This window comes from Jaculus jaculus, chromosome 7 (genome assembly GCF_020740685.1).
Source record: "Jaculus jaculus isolate mJacJac1 chromosome 7, mJacJac1.mat.Y.cur, whole genome shotgun sequence".
NCBI lineage: Eukaryota > Metazoa > Chordata > Mammalia > Rodentia > Dipodidae > Jaculus > Jaculus jaculus.
In genome coordinates, this window is record NC_059108.1 from 30,792,048 (window position 1) to 30,814,898 (window position 22,851).

At 39.8% G+C, this 22,851-nt stretch overlaps 1 protein-coding gene across 2 annotated transcripts in view; it reads right to left on the reverse strand.

The window, feature by feature from the left end:
• The window catches only part of Dse (dermatan sulfate epimerase), a 148,075-nt gene that overhangs the window by 81,741 nt on the left and 43,483 nt on the right, over positions 1–22,851 (reverse strand). The window lies entirely within an intron of this gene.

Below are 22,851 nucleotides of genomic sequence, written 5' to 3' on the forward strand. Positions count from 1 at the left end.
TATACCACTGGTGATTCTGAATCGCCCTTAGCCTTTCTGGGAGGGTGAGGATCTCATGGACCTTTCCCTGGTCAGTGGTGAAGCATTGACAAGCTCAATCTTGTGCAGGAAACTTTAGCTGCTGTGAATTCATAAGTGTAAAAACCATTTCATATCTAGAAGACCATGTTTCATAGTCCTCTTACCCTTTCTGTTATTACATTCCTTCCACTTCTTGTTTTTTGAGGTTCCTTGAGCTCTAGAAGGGATAGTTTAAGTATTTTGTTTGAGGCTTAACACATAGCTATGTTCAGCAATTTGTCATTTATTCTCAGCAATTTTGCTAGCTGTGCTTTCTGCACATTGTAAGTAAGAAACTTCTGTGACTGAGCCTTCAAGCAGTACTATTCTATGGAGACAAATGTAAATATTTAACTTGTTGTCTCTTTAGCATAATCACAGTAATATGTTCCCTGCTAAGACCTATGTCCCTAGTCATAGACTTTTGGCAAGTTTATAGTGCCAGACATGAATTATGTCCTGTGGGGTGGGTCTCAAACCTAATTAGGAAGTGATTGGTTACCCCCATAGCATTCATGTTACTATAGTAAAAGTAGGCATATTTTGCCTGGAAGATCAGTTGTATAATACACAGAATTCACAGCTGTGTAAGACTATAGATGGCTACCCCCCCCCAGCAATTTGCCTAGTACCCTCTGGTATAAAGAAAGATAGTTGGTAAGGAAGAAACTTCCAGCCCAGTTTTAGTTTAGTTTCTCTACATCCTGCAATGGAACATGTGGTATTTTCAGCAATAGTGACTTACTGTCTAGTTTTGGTGAGCAACCAAGAACAATTGCAATAGCCTATATTGTTTTAGGGTCCTATGTAGCCTTTCTGACCAAAACTCATTGGGAGGTATCTCATCTCCGGCACTGGAATTCACTATTGATAAACTATGGCTTCTGAGATCAGCTTTATCCACCCACATAGGGGACCTTTGTTCAAACATCTTTTTTAAATTTATATTTTTATTGGTTTACCAAGTAGCAGGGTTCCATATGGCTTAGTTCTGAGTCTTCCTCTCACCACCTCCTTCTCTCCCTCATCCTATCACATCCCTGCTTAAACCATTCTCCCCCAATATTACCTGCCTCTACTTTAATGTCCCATGTTTTCTTCTGTTCTTCTCCCCCATAAAACCTCTACCCATGGACCCTTTCTAGTTTCTTGGCCTCTGTAGACACACACAGTTTGACTTCTAATCACTAATACAGAAATTCAGGATTGTCCATATATGAAAGAGAACTTGCAGTGTTTGTGTTTCTGAGCCTGTTTCCTCAATCATTCTTACCTTTCCCAGTTCCATCTATTTTCCTGAAATTTTCATTTTTCTTCAAAGCAGAATAAAACCCCATTGTCTACATGTACCATATTTTCATTTTGTATCATTAGTTGATGGGCATCTAGGCTGAGGAAATAGCAAAGTATTCTTATAACCTGGTCTATGGTATTCTAAAAGCAAGTTTGTCCATACAATCTTATTTGCCTCTGAGAATTTTGATTGGCGAGGAGTAATTATTCTCCATAAATTCTACATTTGACAGCTCACCTGGAGCTTAAGGAATCCAGAAGGAAAAACATTTGAATTCAGCAAATGCATCAGCCAAACATTTGTCTCCATTTTCACTGATTGCCACACATACGCACATATTTTTAAAACATATTTGGGGCATGTATGTGCATGTCAACAAGTTTGGGATCATCAGATAAAAACAGGTCTTTGAAGTGCAGCATTCAGAGCACAAATTTTCCCATGAGTTTCAAAAGAAGTGTTCCTTAAATATTTTGGATGACATCAATAGCATTATTTTCCTAAAATACTTAATTATTTTATTCAATTCTGAAGGAGAAGTAGAAATATTTTTTAACTTTTAAAAAGTCTTATATAAGCAACTATGCTGATGCCATATTTAAAAGAAATAAAATAAAGCTTGTTGTTATGGCTGCAGAAGCCAGGAAGTGGCTTGCCACCCATCAGCAGTTGATCATTCTGAAGAATGAACTGAAGAAGGGAAGAGAAAGAATGTTTGTCTCTGAATGCCAGAGAAAATAGTATGCTAGTAAATTTCATAAGTTCACATTACTCAATTAAGTAGAATTATATTTTAAGCCCTGCTTTGGAAAGATGTCATGGTCGTATACTTGTGGAGTCATTAATGTTAGATGGTGAAAAAGAGATTTATCTAATGAAAGGCTGGAATATAGCTGTGTACTAGCTATGTAAACGGAATCTAGTGAGTAGAGAGTGGAGGCTGTCGATAATGAGTCTTTCTATGGCCAGGACTGGAGGAATCCTGCACACCCAGTGTAGTTACTGCTACTGGCCATGAGCAACATGAGAGAGAGAGAAACTCACAAGGTGGAGATCCAGGGTTGTGGGATTCAGAGACATCTCAGCTTTTTTTCCAATTGAGGTGACCTGCTAAGTCACCTCACCCACCTCGGTGTCCATCTCCTTATTCGTGAAATGATAAGGTGCATTAGTTACCTTCTCATTGCCTGACAGCTTAAGAGAGGAGGGGGGGAAATTTTGGTTTATAGTTCTCAGGCTACACATAGCAGTTATATCACAGTAGGTGAGGTATGGCAGAATGAGCAGCTGAGGTTGGCTATTCACACTGCATCCAGAGTCAAGAAGCAGAGCAAAAGGAAATGAGGCTAGGCTGCAAAACCTCAGGGAACACCCATAAGTTACCCTCTTCTTCCAGCAAGGCTCCACTTCCTAAAGGTTCTTACAACCCTTCCAAACAGAACCACCAGCTAGAGATGAAGTTTTGGAGCAGATGAGCCTAGCTATTCCATAAGCTTCCTAGCAAGGACAAGAATGAGGAACACATGAACAGAGGGTCCTGTGAAGCCTACACTACATGTTAACTTTGTTCTTTAAGAAAAAGACTACCAGGAAATATGATATTGTGGTAGTTTGAGTGGATGCCCCCCATAGACTCATGTTATTTTATTAAAGCTTATAACATGGCTCTCCAGCTGCTGGGCTGCAGGAGGTGTCACTGGGGGTATATGGGGGTTTATCCTGGTGTCTAGTCCTAAGGTGTTTGGGGGATGATCTGGTTTCCAGCCCAGTGGTATGCAGAGAGGCTTGAGCCCTGCAGGGGAGGTCCCCGCTTCTTGTGGCTTTGTGTCTGTATGCTAGGGCTGGTGCTTGCTGGTGGTGTCTTTCTGATTGGATTTAGGTATGGGGCCAGCTTCTTGTGCCATCTAATGAAACTTCCCCTGGATCTGTATGCTAGAAATAAATCCCTTTCTCCCCTAAACTGTGTCATGTTTGGATGTTCATCCTAACAACGTTGTGCTGCATGCAACACATATCCTGTTATTACTACAGATATAGGTGTATACTTCAAAGACAACTGCAGTCTTGACTCTAGAAAGTGTTATAATGTTACTTCAAAAGATCATCATTAAAATTCAATATTTGAAGTCTATTCAAATCTGCTTTAAAATCTTTTCTATGACTCTCAGTTCATGGTACATGAATCCTAGGTTTGATTCCTCAGAACCCATGTAAGCCACATGCACATGTCATAAGCATCTGGAGTTCATTTGCAGTGGTCAGAGGCTCTGACACACCCATTCTCTCTCTCTCTCTCTCTCTCTCTCTCTCTCTCTCTCTCTCTCTCTCTCTCCCTCTCCCTCTCCCCTCTCTCTCTCTCCCCCCCACTCTCTCAAATAAATAAATAAATAATATTTAAAAATAATAAAAATAAAATATAATAAAAATTATTTTACATCAGCCATTAAAGTTCACACACTCAACACATCTTTATAGAGAAGCTCTTATCAAAAAGAACAATTATAGGGCTGGAGAGATGGCTTAGCGGTTAAGTGCTTGCCTGTGAAGCCTAAGGACCCCGGTTCGAGGCTCGGTTCCCCAGGTCCCACGTTAGCCAGATGCACAAGGGGGCGCACGCGTCTGGAGTTCATTTGCAGAGGCTGGAAGCCCTGGCGCGCCCATTCTCTCTTCTCCCTCTATCTGTCTTTCTCTCAGTGTCTGTCGCTCTCACATAAATAAAAATTAAAAAAAAAATTTAAAAAAAAGAACAATTATAAAATAATCCTCATATCTGCCTGAGTCCCTTTATGTCACAATATCATGTCCAGTGATTAGAGCCAGTCAGCTCTGCATTTAAAACATCTGGCAGGGCATAGTGGCATACACCTTTAATGCTAGTACTCAGGAGGCAGAGATGGGGGATCACTGTGAGTTTAAAACCACCCTGAAGCTCCATAGTGAATTCCAGGGCTAGAGTGAGACCTTACCTCAGAAAAAAAAAAAAAAAAAAAAAAAATCTGTACAGTTTATCCTGTAACCTCAGGCAAGCTATTTAGCCTTCTTAATTTCAGTTTTCTAGTGATATTGGTACCTATCTTTTGAGGCTATGTGGGTGAGAAGTAAAGAATGTAAATTGTGCCAGGTATGCTGGTTCACACCTTTAATCCCAGCACTCAGGAGGCAGAGTAAAGAGTATCACTGTGAGTTTGAAGCCAGCCTAGACTGAGACCCTACCTTGAAAAACTGAAACCAAAACAAGCAAACAAACAAACAAAAAAGGATATAAGTTGTTAGGCACAATGTCAGAAAGGATGAATTGTACCTGTCATTCTTAAAGTTAATGTGAATGCCTCGCTGAAAAACATTTATGATGGACTGCAGAGATGTCTTCGCTGTTAAAGTGCTTGTCTGCCAAAGCCCAACAACCCGGGTTCACCTCCCCAGAAACTGTAAGCCATATACACAATGTGGTTCATGCATCTGGAGTTTGTTTGCAGTGGCTAATAGCCCTAGTCCACTCATTCTCGATCTCTGATGAATAAATAAAATAAAATATATAAATAAAAATTTTTAAAAAGACTTTAAAAGAATTTATAAGATCTTCTTGAAATTAAGAACAACTGCATGAGGAAAGATATTTATTCCAAGTAACTATCCATGACACAAACAGATTCATTTGGAAGACTACAAAGGAAAATATCCCTAATTTTCCACCCCAAATTACCTAACATTCACACACATGCACAATTCCTCCACCACCACCCTTAGTAGCCTTTTCATTTCTCCAGAGAAAAAGTAGAACATAAAGTTCTTTCTTAACCACAACTTAGAGGTCAGCATCAGTTCACTTGGAAAAATATCATCAGTGTTTATACGCACAGACCCACATGTACATACACTTCCGTGTGTAACAGACACAGACACATGCTCAGTCATATGTGTTTGAAGTATAAATTAAAAAGAACTCTGATTTTAGTACTTAATTAACCTTAAATGAATGATGTAGAAAGGAAATCCAGCTCACTTATGAGGATCATGATTCATATGATTCATTCCCCTCTCATCCTTAACACCAGGTCTGGATGGGCTTGTCTGATAAACACATCTCATAGCATACAGAATTTATATTGCCATACTATAGAGAGAAAGGGAAGGGAAAAGGAAGAGCAGGAGAAAGGGAGGAGAGAGAGAAGGAAGGAGGGAGGGATGGGGAAGAGAGAGAGGGAGAGAGGGTGAGAGAACGAGAGAGAGAGAGAGAGAGAGAGAGAGAGAGAGAGAGAGAGAGAACATTCAATGTGAGGGGGCATGTGTGTGGATTAGGCTGGGTCAGTTTGGGAAAGATGATTTTTGCCAGCCCAGAGCTCACCCAGACTTCCCTAAGGCTGTGTTGCAAAACAGGCAATCATTTCTCTGCCAGGCATATTCTTGGAATGAGTGGTGTCCCCGACCTGACTAATGTTTTCTTCTCAGCCCTCTTTAGTACAAACATTTGAGGTTATGGTGGCTTGAATGTGCTCCTCAAAGAATCTCAAAGTTCCTGCTTTTTATTTCTCAATTTCTTGATGTTTACTGCCAAACTCAAGAGCTACTGATCTCTATCCCATTCAGCATTAAGTACGAATTAAAGACATTGGAGTTTTCAGAACCATCTTCCCGAGCACAGTTACCTCCATGTAGAGATTAGGATCCATCCTGCCAGTCCAGTGCCACATGGAGAGGATGGCCTGGGGTAGAGGCTTCATTGTGAGAGGACAACTGTGATCAAGGCCAGAAATGGTTCTGAGCAGTCATTTCAGATGAACTGGTCCTCAGTAATAGGATAAACTAAGGTCCAAAAAGATTTGTTGTGCCACACATAGCCAGCTTATCATTGCATGAGATACCACTCCACACTGACACATTCCAGAAATGTCTAAATAACTAAAGTCAAAAATGTTATATTTCTGGGCATTTCTGGTGCACAACTGTGATCCTGGCTCTCAGAAAGCTGAAGCGGGAGGATTAAGAGTTCAAAGGAAGCTTGTGCTACATAGCAAATGAAATGAGATGAGCTGATGAGCTAAGAGAGGGAGGAAGGGATAAATAGTATGATCCTCATGTTTTATATGTTTACAGATAGAATTGAGGTCTGGAGCTTTTAACTATCTTTCCCAATGAGATGACAGAGACTTGGAGATGAACTTTGTGGGTCAGTGGAAACCCAGTGTAATTAAGTAAAATATACAAATTAATAAATATTTAATGATGAGATTTAAAGCTCCCACAAACTAAAGAGTACCACAGTGGGACAAAAGACCTACTATAAATATGTATGATACAATGCAAGGACAACTCTCCAGGTTAGACCATAACCATGAAGAATATTCAAGACCCTGTCATAATTCATAGCTCACCAGGAAGCTTTCTGGTTCTAAAACCAAATTGCTAAATTCCCTGGGATTAAACTGGAATGCTCTAGCCAGGCATGGTGGCACATGCCTTTAATCCCAGCACCTGGGAGGCAGAGGTAGGAGGATCGCCTCGAGTTCGAGGCCACCCTGAGACTACATAGTGAATTCCAGGTCAGCCTGGGCTAGAGTAAGAACCTACCTCAAAAAACCAAAAAAAGAAAAAGAAAAAAGCCTGGAATTCTCTGATAACAGAGAAGACTATTCCAATAAGCAAAGACTGATCCTTTGAATCAAGTAAATAAAATTAAATTTCTAAAACTGTATAATTGAGAACTTTGGACCTATAAAAGATAATGCAAAAGAGTTGTTAGCCCTTTTTGTTTTCTTTTTACTTTGTTGAACGTAATTAAAAATTGCAGTATGCGTGGAGCTATATTTTTCTTTTTGCTTTTTCAAGGTAGGGTCTCACTCTGGAATTCATTGTGTAGTCTCAGGCTGGCCTTGAACTCACGGTGATCCTCCTACCTCTGCCTCCTCAGTGGAGGGAATAAAGACATATCCCATCACACATAGCTGTCAGAACTATTTTATGATGATCAAAAATAATGAAATTCGTAGTAAATTTAAAAATTAATATAGAGGGGTAGAAAATGGCTTAGCAGTTAAGGCACCTGCCTGTGAAGCCTAAGGACCTAGGTTTGACTCTCCAAGACCCATGTAAGCCAGATGCACAAGGTGGCACACACATCTGGAGTTCATTTGCAGTGGCTGGAGGCCCTGGTGCATTCGTTCTCTCTCTGCTTCTCCCTCACTTTCTCTTTCCCTCCTACATAGTGAATTCCAGGTCAGCTTGGGCTAGAATGAGACCCTACCTTGAAAAAAAATTAATGTAATAGAATAGGATGTAGTTGTGATATACACATTGCAATCAGTAATCCAAGCTCAAGAATTTAAATGTAAGTAAACTTACCATCTTACCAGCACATTTTTTGTATGTGTACATTAGTGTGTATGCATGTGTAGCCATATGTGTAGGTGCACATGTGTGTGTGTGTGTATGTGTGTGTGCATGCCAGAAGACAACCTTGGACATCATTCATCAAGCACACCATCCACCTCTTCTTGACACAGGGTCTTATATTGGCCTGGAGCTCACTAATTAGGCTACACTGGTAGGCCAGTGAGCTCTAGGGATCTACCTGTCTGCACATCCCCAGCACTGGGATTACAGGGGCTTGCACAATTGCACACTTAGCATTTTGCATGGTTATTGGGACTTGAGCTCCAATCTTCATGCTTACAAGGCAAGCAGTTTGCTGACTGAGCTATCGCCTCAGCTCCTTAGCAGCATATTTTAAAAATAAAGAGTTAAGGCTTGAAGCAGAAGCATCAGCATTGTTTTTATCCTCTGCTATACTAAAAACAGACCCTGTTCTCCCTCACAGGCGCTGCGAGGGTTACTCCACTGCTGCCTAGTGCACTGAGTGTGGGCCAGCCATGCTAAGCCAGATGACTTCTGCTAAGACAAGAGCACTGAGATGAGCTTCAGAGGGAGGAAAACATTTTGCATCTCTATGACAGGGCAGTTACTGATGGTGTTGACTATGTGGAAGAAAAAAGACAGGGAGACAAAGAAGCAAATTCTTGTTTAATCATAAGTACTCTATTAAATATTCTGTGCAATAAAGTATAGTATCAATAATATTAGTCAATTTGAGTAGCTTTTAACAGAAGAACACTCTTTTCTGAGACTACATTCTATGAGAAAAATAACACAATGCAGAAGAAAGACTGGACGATTTCCTGAAACAGAAGAACTTTCAGGCCCTATTTCGTTTTTCCAAATGAATGATGTGCCAGGAAAATCTTCAATTAAATAGTCTATGTTCATCATGTCTAAAGTAATGGAAAACATTTAAAGCTTTTCTTTTCTTTCTTCCTCTCTCTCTCTCTCTTTCTTTCTTTCTTTCTTTCTTTCTTTTTTTTTTTTTTGTTGTTGTTGAGACATTGGCTCACTGTGCAAATGGCCTTGGACTTGTGGTGGTCTTCTGGTTTTTCTGCCTTTGCTTCCCAAGTGCTGGGACTACAGGCATGGTCCACCACACCCATCTGCTTTCCCTCAACCCCAGCCTTGAAAGAAGTTTAGTTAGTATAATAGTCTGTACATTAGTGAAAATAGATGTGTAAGGCATAGCTCATCTCTGAGAATAAGCAATCAAGACTTACTTAGGTGAATATTATATCTACCAAATAAACTCAGTGTTTAACTAATTGGGTTCTTGGCTCTTTCACAAAATAGAAACTTGCGTCAATAAGTTTTTGCATTATTAACACTTGAGTAATGGTCCTGCATAATAATTTTTCTTGAAAATATTTGATAGAACTTCATGACACTACAAATTCTGAACTTGTCTTTCTGATCAATTTACCTACCCACAAGTTGCTCAAGTCAGCTTGCTTATAAAGCAAGTACTCTCCCATATTTAAGTAATCCTTTAAAAATTTGATGCACAAGGGCTGGAGAGATGGTTTAGCAGTTAAGGCGCTTGCCTGCAATGCCAAAGAACCCAAGTTTGACTTCCCAGGGCCCATGTAAGCTAGATGTACAAGGTGGCACATGCATCTGGAGCTTGTTTGCAGGAGCCAAAGGCCCTGGTGCACCCATTCTCTCTCTCTTTCTCTATGGAATAAATAAACAAATAATAAAATTAATTAATTAATTAAAAATATGATGCACAAAATCATGAAACATAGTTGTATATAATCCATTCTTTGTGAAATAATAGATGTACTAGAGCATTTGCAATGGCCAAGTGAAGAGGCTGACAAATAGTCTCTAAAAAAGCAAATTTAAAGCTAAATATGATTGAAAAAAATAGTAATTTTAGCACTCTGAAAATAAACCAATTCTGTTCAATAATCTGAGATGTAGTTAGGTTAGAAAAAATTGCTTAACCTTGGTGAGAATAAGAATCTATGACATTCTGGGCTGGAGAGATGGCTTAGTGGTTAAGAGCTTGCCTGTGAAGCCTAAGGACCCCAGTTCGAGGCTCGGTTCCCCAGGTCCCACGTTAGCCAGATGCACAAGGGGGCGCACGTGTCTGGAGTTCGTTTGCAGAGGCTGGAAGCCCTGGCGTGCCCATTCTCTCTCTCTCCCTCTATCTGTCTTTCTCTCTGTGTCTGTCGCTCTCAAATTAATTAAAAAAAAAAAAAAAGAATCTATGACCTTCTAACCATAAGCTACCCACATAGTGCTCCTACCTCTTATTCCTCACGTCAGCAAAGAGAGACCTTGTAGGGTCGGGAGAGGTCCTGGGACCAACAACTAGTTTGTTATGCTAGAGGGAGCTCACTCAAGGTACAATAGTGGGAGAGAATTACCAACTAATGGAAGCAATGGTATCTGAGGAGGTGAGCATAAACACCAATGCTTACAACTAGCCTGAGGTTATAGTCAATGGTCGGGGCATATTTCTGGCTATGTTATGTGAATACTAAAAAAGATCAAAGCCAGTCAAAAAATTTTTTAAAAAGCTAGTCACTCACTCCTGTTGAACTGTGCAGCTATGTGTATTCATAGAGAAGATATAAAAAGGCCCAGTGAAAAGCATAAAGCTGGAGCTGATACAGCTTTGAAAAGAGTTAACTTTTGGGTGAGCTCCCTAACCCATACAGAAGTCTTTTGGCAGCATAGATGGGAGCCTGATTGGCTCCAAATGTCTGGGCATAAGCCCCATGCAATCATTATCATGAATGAGCACATGGGAGATGCTTAGAAATCTAGGTTTGCATTGGATGGAGAGACGGCTCAGCAGTCAAAGGCACTTTCTTGCAAATCCTGATGGTCCAGGTTGAATGCCTCAGCACCCACATAAAGACAGATGCACAAAGTGGCAATGTGTCTGGATTTCATGGATATGCCCTGGTGTACCCATTCTCTCTCTTTTTCTCTTTCACTTGTGCACAAGTGCAAAAAAACAAAAATCCATCAAGGTCTGAAAATGTGTGTGGATATGCTACAGATATGAACACACATGTATAGATATAATGTTAATAACTTAATATACATAAATGTATGCACATTTGACCTAGCAAATATATTAGAGCTATGTGTGGGTGTCTTTTTTTTTTAACTAAAGAGAAATAGTGCATAGAAATGGCAGAGGAGTGAAATTTTACAAATTTTGTCCCGATAGGTTATTAAATAAGCAAGAATTGGTAATAATAACCTTCAAAAGGTTGAATCACAATACAGACTCACTGTAACACATCATCTAAGATATCTAATTTTTAATAAAATAGTTAATTTTATTGGAAACAACATTCAATAAAACAATCTCTACTTGTCCCCAAATGATGGATTTTATAGATCAAAAAATACAAAGAATTTACTTTATTTTTGTACTAATTTATTAGTTTATTGGTGTGTGTGTATGTGTGTAAAGTCTGTGTGGTGTGCATGTGCCGAGGTGTGGAGGCCAGAAAAGAAAAGTGTGTGTCCTCCTGATACTCATCTGCCTATTTCCTTGAGATAAAACCTCTCACTCAACCCAGAGCTCTTGTTTACACTCAGGAAACACCACCAGTGATCCTCTAGTCTCTGGTGTCCGCAGGACTATGGTTACAGATGTGCATGGCCATGTCCACCTGAAACATCTATTTTTTTCATACATTTTAAAATGTGTTTATTTATTTGCACATGTATGTGCATATATGGATGCCCAGGGCCTCTTGCCATTGCAAATGAACACGAGACACCTGTGACACTTTTTTGTCTGGTTTATGTGAGTGGAAGAACCAGGGCTGACAGGCTTTGCAAGAAAGTGCCTTTAACCAGTGAGCCATCTTCCCAGCCCCTGGATCATCTATTTTTTTTTAATTGTTTATTTATTTATTTGAGAGCGACAGACACAGAGAGAAAGACAGATAGAGGGAGAGAGAGAGAATGGGTGCGCCAGGGCTTCCAGCCTGTGCAAACGAACTCCAGACACATGCGCCCCCTTGTGCATCTGGCTAACGTGGGACCTGGCGAACCGAGCCTCGAACCGGGGTCCTTAGGCTTCACAGGCAAGCGCTTAACCGCTAAGCCATCTCTCCAGCCCTTTTTTTTTTTTGAAGTAGAGTCTCACAAAGCCTAGGATGACTTGAAATTCCCTCTGTAGTTACTCAAGCTGCCTCACTCACAGGGATCTTCCTACCTCTGCTTCCCAAATGCTGGGATTAAAGATGTGCACTGCCATGCCCAGCTGGATCATGTATTTTTTAAAAAAAAAAAAATAGCTAGTTCACAGGCTTGAGAAATGGCTTAGCAGTTAAGGCACTTGCCTGCAAAGCCTAAGGACTCATGTGCAACTCTCCAGGTTGCACATAAGCCAGACAGACAAGGTGCTGCAAGCGCAAGGTGCACACAAGGCAGTGCACATGTCTGGAATTCGACTGCAGTAGTTAGAGGCCCTGGCATGCCAACTCACTCTCTTTCTCTGTCACTCATTAAAAAATAAAAATTTTAAAAAAGCCAGTTCATCCAAAGAACTAAAGAAAACAATGTTTAAAGAACTAAAGGAGGGCTGGAGAAATGGTTTAGAGGTTAAGGCACTTGCCTGCAACGCCAGAGGACCCAGGTTCAACTCCCTAGGACCCATGTAAGCCAGACACACAGGGCACATGCATCTGGAATTTGTTTGCAGTGGCTAAAGTCCCTGGCATGCCCATTCTCTATCTGCCGCTGTCTCTCTCTCTCTCTAAAATAAATAAAAATAAAATAGGTGGGGATGGAGAGATGGCATAGCAGGTAAGGCAGTTGCCTACAAAGCCAAAAGAATCCCAGTTCGATTCTCCAGGACCCACTTATTATGCCTGATGCACAAGGGGGGACATGCATCTGGAGCTCATTTGCAGTGGCTGGAGACCCTGATGTGCTCATTCTCTCTCCCTCCCTCTTTCTCTCTCTCCCTTTCTTCTTCTCTCTCTATAAATAAATAAGATATATTAAAAATAAATAAATAAAAATTAAAAAGGTAAAAAATAATCATTTAAAAAAAGAATTAAAGGAAAGTATGACAGCAATGAACCAACAAATAGAAATCCTCAGTAAGGTAACAGATACTAGAAAAAAGAATAAAATGCATAATCTTAATTTGAAAATAAATTATAAAAAGTTTATCAGAAGTGTTCCATAGCATATTAAATATAACAGAAGAAAAAAGTAATTAATTCAGGAGAAAAATAAATACACACTATCCAAGCTGAAATACAGAGAGACCTGTGGCCATTAAGTGTGCCAATGTATACACAGTGGGAATTACAGAGGAACCAAGAGAGAGAAGACAGAAAACATTTGAAGAAACATCACTCCAAAACTTAAATTTGATTTAAAGCATCAGTCTACACATTCAAGCTCAAGGGACCACAAGTAGATAAACCTTCTGCCTGAATAATCTCCCTGTCATTCTTGGGATGTGCATTCTTGTCATAGTCAGCTTTAAGTTGCTGGGATGAACCTCTAAAACCACACACAGTTTTGAGGGACAGGATTTATTTGAAGCTTACAGATCAGGGAAATTCTATAATGGCAAAAGAAGCTGTCCCCCTTTTACAGGTCCCCACCAGTACCATAAACAAGCACATACCAGAAATCCCAGGCACAGCTCCAGCACTCTGCGTACATTTAGATTGGAATTCCAGATCCACCCCAGTGTCTTAGTGCTGGACCCTAGGATGGCCACCTCTTCCAGCCAGGAAGCTGGAAATCCAAGAAGCTTTAATAAAATTGAATATATTGAGGGACACCCATTCAAACTACCACAACTCTCATAGGTCCCCTCACTCTGCTCCACTATTCCTTCCTCGTATATTCTCTTTCCTCAAAGGAAAGGAATTTTTTTTTCCTCAGTGTGTTTGAAAATACCACGTAACTTAAATCTTTCAGTACTCAACAATCTCACATAAGAACTCAACTTACTTTAGCAGACCAGCTCTAGAGACTTTCACAATGTACATGAAACATGGCTTCTATATTTTGGTTGCTTCACTAAATAGCCCTTCATGGCTGTTCACTAGCATCCTAAATGCAAAATAGGAATTTTTCTCTGTTGTTCCATGGCTCAGTAACAACAGCATTAGCACCAACTAAGAGTAAGCAGCAGGTGAACCAAATCTTGATCACTTATTATATGTCCTCAGCTCCACTCTGCTGTCAAGATCTGCTGATTTTACTGGCAATTGTCACCTTCCTGTTCATTCCTACAGTCACTACTCTAATTCAGTATTTCATTACTTGCTGCCTTTGTGGAAAATGCCCACTGCTTAATAAAGAAACAGATTCTGAGCAATGGAAGTCAGACAGTTTTTATTTTTTTCCAATCTTACAAGGTCAGGAATATGGTGGGAAAAAAATGGTGGCACACCATCTGAGTGCAGAAAATAACTTTTGATTATCCCTGAACATGGGCCACACCTCCTTCCCCCACTGACTGGAGGGTACTTGGAAAGGTACAATCTTCCTGATGTGGTAATGTAACCCTACCCTGAATTTCTTCAGCTTCTCTATCATCTTCGTCTAGCTGACTTTCTTTCTGATTTTGCTTTCTGAAGACATGAAGTTTTTATCTATTTCCTAGGGCTTTGATATCTGCTGACTCAGGCACGCACTGAGTTGCTTCACAGCTTGTACATTTCCACTCTGGACACTCTTGTTTGTTTAACTATAAACTCAAGTCTTTGTAAGGCATTTATACATATTGCAAATGGACCATCATCATTTCTTTCTTTCTTTCTCTCTTTCTTTCTTTTTCTTCCTGTTTCATGATAATTCCATTTATTGTGACAATAATTTACCAGAACTTTAACTTACCTGGTAGTTTACAAAACTACCTTCTACATTGTTCACACTGAATCCAAGTGAAATATATTCTTAAAGCATTACAGGTGATTTTGTGGGTGTGTTTGTATATATGTGAATATGATGTGTGTATATGTGTGTGCTTGCTTACATGTGGGAAGGCATATGTGCACATACCATGGGCAATATATATTGTTCATGGTTCTATTCCCCAGGTAAGTGTCTGGGAAGTTCCCATCTCTGCCTTTCATCTTCTTAAGACAAATGTGTCCTCTCACATGTAAATTTTAAAAGTACATGAACACTGATAGGGGACTAATAAGGAGAAGGAGGACAATAGTAAGGGGAGAGAGTCAAATGTGAGTAATGGGGCAGAAAATATGAATAAAATACCTTATATAAATGTACAAAAATTCCATAGTTAAACCATCATTTTGTGTAATTGATATATAATAAGAAATTAAAAAGATGAAAAAGTAGACAATTTTGCCTATTCTTCCCCGGGTTTTAAAATATTTAAAATAAATCTGTGGAGCTGGAGAGATGGATCAGTGGATAAAGTGGTTGTCTTATTTTTTTTTGTTGTTGTTGTTATTTTGAGGTCTAGCTCAGAATGACCTGTAATTCACCATGTAGTCTCAGGGTGGCCTCAAACTCATGGCGATCCTCCTACCTCTGCCTCTCAAGTGCTGGGATTAAAGGCGGGCATCACCATGCCAGGCCATATTTTTATTTCTTATACCTTGATTGATCCTGCAACAGTGACTGGCTTTCATTGCCCCTCCTCTTTTTAATCCATTTAAAATATGCTACTCAGATTAACATTCCTAAAGCATAGTAATAACCATTTGTTCTGTTAAAACAATAATAAAAGGTAAGATGGTTTTTATGGCTCAAAAATAATATCTGAATTTCTTGGAGAATACTCTTTTACCACTCTTTTGCCAACACAAAATCCGTTTGACAGAAATTTAGAGGCTTTTCTCAATCATCTGAGATAAACCACGAGGAATATAGAAAGAAAGACAGAAAGATAGAAAGACAGAAAGGAAGGAAAGAAGGAAGGAAGGAAGGAAGGAAGGAAGGAAGGAAGGAAGGAAGGGGAGGAGGAAGGAAGGAAGGAAGGAAGGAAGGAAGGGGAGGAGGAAAAGAAGGAAGGAAGGAGGGAGGGAGAAAAGAAAGGAAGGGAGGAAAGAAGAAAGGAAGAAAGAAAGGAAGGAGGGATGAAAAAAGAAGCCTTTTTCTTGTAGGTGGGTACATGTTCCATGACAACTTGTAAATGCTCTACAAAGTACCATTACGGAAATCTTTGGAAGCCTGACGGCCACATCAGTTCCAGGGGGTGAGAAGTTCATGGCACATGGCTTTGGAATATGGTGAGCACATGGGTGGGGCTGGGGAGGAGCAGATTCTACCCTGGATTCTCCAGCTAAGTGAAGACAAGAAGACAAACTAATTTATCTACTGAACAGGAGCCCTGTTACCAGCACATGGATTCAGATGAACAGAGCTCCTAGTTCAGAGTTCATGAGACAAATATAGACTAATGCAGAAATACTAGAATACTCAGTTTAAATGCTTGGAGCCATGAAGGAACTTACAGTTCCTGAACAAAAATGTATGGGCAAGCTCTGAAGGTCCAGAGACTCCTGACAAGGAGTAGCTGGAGAATCCTGATGAACTGGCACATGGCTGTTTTGTTTATATAAACATGCCATTGCCTGCACAGTGCATGGCTGGAAAATGGAAGACACTGTCTGTCACTCCATAGCTTTGTTAATTGGAGAAGCTATACAGATGTTGTAAAGTAAATCACAAAAACTGCACTAGCTGGATGTGGAAGCTAAGGCTTCCTTTGTTTTGTGTTAAAGTTTATGAGTTATAATGAATTTTGTATACGCCGTATGCAAGTTTAAAACATTTCATGATGAAATGATGCATATTAATTAAGGATACAGATAGACCAAACAGGAAAGCTAATCAGAACAGGAAACAGATACATGAATGATAAAACTCCTGATAAAGCAAAGAACCCAGAAAACTTCTTCTCCATGGATGCATCCCTTTTTTACGAGACAGAATCAAAGTAACTGAAATTTCTTGTACAGTTGCTGAAGATATAATCTCCATAATTGTACTAAGTTTCATAATGTCTCCCCAAATCTGCCAAAGGTATTATTAAATGCCAGAATGAAAAGGCTAATTAAATCAGAACAGATTGAATTCATTCTCAATGTCTTCAATCTATTTATTGAAATAAAATCTCACAGAATATTTTTGTTGTTAATAGCCATACAAAGTGTATAAAATATTTTCTTATGATATATCTGAAATCACTGAAGCTTTTCTATATCTTCATCTTCAGATTTTTACTTTGCCTCCAAGAATCTCATCATCAGTAACACCAATGCTTTTCAATTTATCCTGATCAGTTGAGCAATTAAATAAATTAAATAAATTAAATGATGAATAATAATTGATACTATAGGGAAATTTGGCTAAAGCAAATCCTGGAAAAGCAGCTTTTCTTACACATGTTCTTCTCACACACAGCAGGTAGTGGACAATGGTGGAAATGAACTGGGTTTGGATTCAGATTCTTAGATGTTTATACCAGCTCTGCAATTAGTCAGCTATGGCAATTTTCACTCTCACCAGTACTATCAGTCTATATCCTTATTCATACTTGAGATTGTGTTTTCAATTTTAGTTATTCTGAAAAAAATCTGGTAGTATTTAACTGTGGTTTGCGCTTCCCTGTTTATCAAAATAAACCAGTAAATAAACAAATAAGCACATTTTCTTAGATTCTTGGCAAATGGAGTGGTGGTAGTAGTGGTGGTGGCGGCGTGTGTGTGTGTGTGTTGCAATATCTACTCAAGGCTCTTGCTCATACTGTATATGTAATTTTTATATGCACTGCATATAATTCTCACAATAACATATTCTAGTCTGTATCTTGCTTTTTGTCATTTAATGGTTTCTCAATAAATAGAAATTTTGTATTTTAACACTAACTGTAAAGATTAATCTTGACTTTGTTGTTGGAACTTTCTGTGGTCTACTTATCATATGGACATAATTTATCTCAAAGTTCATTTTTAAGAGTTCTGGTTTGCTCTACTGATCCTTTTCTATTTCTATTATTTCTATCCCAATATGATAGGATCTAATGATTATAAACATAAATATAATTATTATAAACTATAGTTCCCAGAAAAAAAGTCAAATCTGGGTTAAATATTCTATAAGGCTAATTGACTGATTAGAACTTTTGTGATGTGGGGCTGGGAAACTGACTTAGTAGGTAAAGTGCTTGCCAAACTAGCATGAGGGCCTGAATTCAGATCCCCAGAAACCATGTAAAATGCTGGGTATGGTAGCATGCACCTTTAATCCCAGCATAGGGAAAGAGAATCCCTGGAGCTCATTGACTAGTCTAGCTTAATTGGTGAGTTCTAGATTCAATGAAAGATCCTGACTCAAATAAGGTGGATCATGACTGAGAAAAACACCTGACATGGACCTCTAGTCTTCACAGGCATGTGGACATACATGCATGAGCACTCACATGCACATATGCACCTAACATATACACATGCATGCTTAAACAACAGCATAAAAGAACTTCTGTGAGTGTGAAGAAACAGAATGTTATAGCTTGGGAGCCATGTTGTCTAAGGCTATCCTAGCCTCCTAAATACCCACTTACTTCCCTCCTCTGTGTTTGACCTAACATTCTTGTGAATATGAGGTATTCAGAATATCTAGTAAATCCTTTGGAATGTACAGACTCCCTAACCCCCACCAATCTAAAGGCTAAAAATGTCACCAGACAGCATCTGAGACACAGAACAGATTTCCCTACTTTGCTAAAACCCACTTTCCTTGTTGCTGTCACAAAAATGCTTGACATGAAGCAACTGTAGGGAGGAAGGGTGTGATGGTTAAGTTTTGCGTCAATTTGATGTGTTTAGGAATCCACAGATAATTCCTCATAAGTGGGTCTCTGAGGTTGCTTCCTGGAAGGATTAACTGAAGGAGGAAGTCCTTCCACCAGGGTGAGCCCTTCCCTCAGAGTGAACTGCCCCTTTCTGAGCCTTTATATTAGGAAGCTCTGGAACAGAGGAGAGGGAGAGAAGGGTGTAGGGGTGGGGAATGGGAGGGAGTGGGGAGCCATACACAAAACAAAATTCAAAATGAATTGGAACCATAGAAACCTTCCTCCGGGATAGTGAACTAAAATACATAACCCTCAATAGAAGCATGGAGGGATTGTCTGGTAAGAAGGACCTGGAGAGGGTACAAGGAAGCCTAACCCCAAAATATTTGGCACTGGCTGGTAAAACCTAGTATGAAAAATGGGTTACAACCCACATTGGAAGGGATATATGAGGTCCCCCAAACTGTCAAAGTACTTGATTACCTGCCTGAGGGGAAATGTAAGAGACTGTTGCTGAAGACACCACATGCTGCTGAAGCAGAGCATTGAGAGAGCTGGCTATATCTAGAAGGAAGTCAGCTCCCAGCTGGTTAGCCTGTATAGTGCTGAAAACTGTGACATGAGATGCTGGGCAAAAACGGCCAACAATGCTGTGAGCAAGCGGGGAACCCTGCTATGTGCAAGCAGCCATCCTGACATGATATACACAGCTGTGCAAGAGTAACACCCATCCTAGGTAGGTAACCAATGGCTTTCTGATTGGCTAAGAGATCCACTCAGTGGAAAGGAAATCATAGCTGGATTTGGGAACCAAGTCAGAATCCTATGGAGGCCAAGATTATGGACTCCAGTGAGTCTTTGGCCAAAAGTAAGGCTACAACCATCAAAATCTCTGTACATTGTCAGGCATGGTGGCACTTGCCTTTAATCCCAGTACTCGGGAGGCAGAGGTAGGAGAATCACCATGTGTTTGAGGCCACCCTGAATTTACATAGTGAATTCCAGGTCAGCCTGGGCTAGAGTAAGACCCTACTTTAACCCTGCCCCCCAAAGAAATCTCTGTAAATTAACAATACTTGATCTTACTCATAATTGGAGAATCTGTGTTACTTTCTCAGAAAGCAGTGAGAACTTAGGACAACCAAAATCTATCAGTAGGACAAGGATAGCTGACTCCATGTCAGCAGGTGAACCACCCCTGGCACAGCAGCCAGGGCCCAGGTGAAAACATAAATGAACTGGTGAGATGAGTGAGAGCGCTGCTTCCCTGGGGAGCCTGACAACCTGAGCCAAGGGGATGGAGACAGACACTGAGGAAACCTACAATGCACCAAAGCAGAAATCCAGAAGCTGCTGAGAGCTGAACACTAAAGGAGACAAAGCACACCCATCAAGGTTCAGGGAATTTTGTGGAAGGGGGCAGAAAGAATATAAGAGAGAGTCACAAGGTGAGAGGGAATATCCAGAGACATTGTCCCTCAACAATGACTGCTGCTCTCACAACTCATAACCCATAACTCCTTGTGAATAGCAGCGATCCCACTAAAGGGAGGAGTGGGGTGAGAGTGGAGTGGGGACAGGGAGGAGGGGAATGACGGCACCAACACTTGAAGTATCCATACAAAGTTTCAACTTAAAAAAAAGAAAGCAAGAAAGAAAATGATAGTATTATTTTTAAAAAGTTTGCCTTATTAACTTTTTCTTACTATCTCTCTCTGTTCACAAATAAATACAAGTAAAAAAAAAAAAAAAAAAAAAAAAAAAACGAACTGGAGAGAGGGCTCAGAGGTTAAGGTGCATGTCTGCAAAGCCTACAGGCCTGGGTTTGATACTCAAGTATCCATGTAAAGTGGCAAGAGGCCCTCGAGTGTCCTTTCTCTCTCAATCTATCTTTCTCTTTCTTTCTCAAATAAATAAAATTTTTAAAAAGTTTACCATATTAAAATGAAATGTTTTGGTAGGACAGAAAACACATGTGGCACTGAAAGGACTAAGCATACATTTCACTTGTTTTTGTAAAAATGCACCAATGGATCTGGTGATGCAGCTCAGCGGTAGAGTGCCTACCTAGCATGCCTAAGGCTTGGGTTCAATCCTTAGCACTGAAGGAAAGAAATTCAGATGGACAGATGAATACTGTGGTTTATCCGGTATACATGATACCCGAAATTAATCTTTTTAAACTCTCTTTCCTTTATGTGACATATATATTTATAGTATTAATCTTGAAAAGAGTCAAATAATTTTCATCCAGAAAAGATGAAGTTTTCATTTCAAATATTTATATTTGCCAGGTGTGATGTCACAATGGCTTTAATCCCAGCACTTGGGAGGCACAGGTAGGATCACCATGAGTACAGGGCTGTGCTGAGACTACATTGTGAATTCTAGGTCAGCCTGGACTAGAATGGAACCCTATCTTAAATGGCCCCCCCAAATCATATTTAACTGCACTAATAATTTTTAAATATACATACTTTAGAATTAAAAGCAAAACTGTTGACCCCTAATACATTTTAAGTCTATTTATGTAATTTTTTTACCAAAGAGAAAAATACTTACATATTGATGCATGGTGATCAATGGTCACATTATAGATTCTGGTTTGTTAACTTCTGTAAATATGTCAGTGGCATTGTCAAACTGAACTTCACATATTTGTGATCAATATAGTCAACATAGATTGTTAGCTTACATTTACCCATAGCTGATTGAAGAAAATGGTTTTTAAATATTTTTATTTATTTATTTACAAGCAGAGAGAGCTAGAAGAGAGATAGACAGAGAATGGACACACCAGAGCCTTCAGCCACTACAAAGGAATTCCAGGTGCATGTGCTACCTTGTGCATCTGGATTTATGTGGTTACTGGGAGATCAAACCCAGGTCTTTAGGCTTTATAGGCAAGTGCCTTTACCACTGAGCTATTTCTTCAGCCCCTGAAGAAAGAGAGTTGTATTGGTTTTCATTCCATAAGTTTCTTTTTTTTAATTAATTATTTATTTATTTGAGAGCGATAGACACAGAGAGAAAGACAGATAGAGGGAGAGAGAGAGAATGGGCGCACCAGGGCTTCCAGCCACTGCAAATGAACTCCAGACGTGTGCGCCCCCTTGTGTATCTGGCTAACGTGGGACCTGGGGAACTGAGCCTCAAACCGGGGTCCTTAGGCTTCACAGGCAAGCGTTTAACCGCTAAGCCATCTCTCCAGCCCCATAAGTTTCTTTTATATTCAGAGATCCCCAGATATCCCAGTGGATAATAAATTCCATAATTTCAATGCTTTCCATTACTTTGTTTTCTTTGTGATCAATGTTAGCAGCTTACAATGTTTTTTTCTACTGAAATATTTTCCACTGAAATAACTTCACCAGAAAATTCACACTTTTTAAAATTATTTTCCTTCTTTTCTTCCTTTCTCTCACTTTGCCCTCCCTCTCTCCTTTCCCTCTCTCTGTCTCCCCTCTCTCTCTCTGTTAATCTCTTTACCCTCTCTCCTTTCCTATCTTTCTTTTCTTCCTTTCTTTTGCAGTAATCAAACCCAGGATCCTTTGCATGCTAGGTCAGTCCTTGAACTATAACCCCAACTACCTTTCCTTTTTCTTTCCTTTTATGTATTTGTATATGTGTGTGGTGTACTTGCATGTATGCATACATGTTTGTATGTATATGGGTGCATATGTATGCATACATGTCAATGTTGGGTGTCTTCCTCAATTACTGTCTACCCATTTCTTGAGACAAAGTCTCTCACTTTTGGCTAATCTAGCTACATAGGGATATGCCTGTCTCCACCTCCTGAAGGCTGAGATTACAGTCAAGGCTGGTACTTACATGGCTTCTGAGGATCAGAGCTCAGGTCCTCATTTGCATGAGAAGTACTTTACCAACTGAGCCATCTCCCCAGCCCCACTTTCCAATTTTCCACATATTTAAGGCCCCATTGCTTGTTCTAGGGGTGGGCTACTCCTGCTGCCCCATTCTTGGTACACCATTAACTGGGTAATAATAATAAAACCATCAAAAAACATTTTCTTCCTTCCAAACAGCAAAATTATCTTCTGGAATTAAGGGAGTCCAGGTAATTTTAAGAATAAAAGACTTATTTATTATTTCTAGAAACATTCATAAAACATACAAATTATGTTTCCTCTTGTGTTTTCCTTAGGTTTGAGCCCTTACAATGAGGCTCATTTTTATCTGCTGCCACTGGCAATGGGGTCCTAGAACTCACCTATGATAAACCAATTGTTAATGTTTGGGTTAGGCTTACAGGTCTCAGCAGTGCCATTTGGAATATTTCCTGGGTGGTGAAACTCTCAGCTCACTATGTGCACGTCCTCTT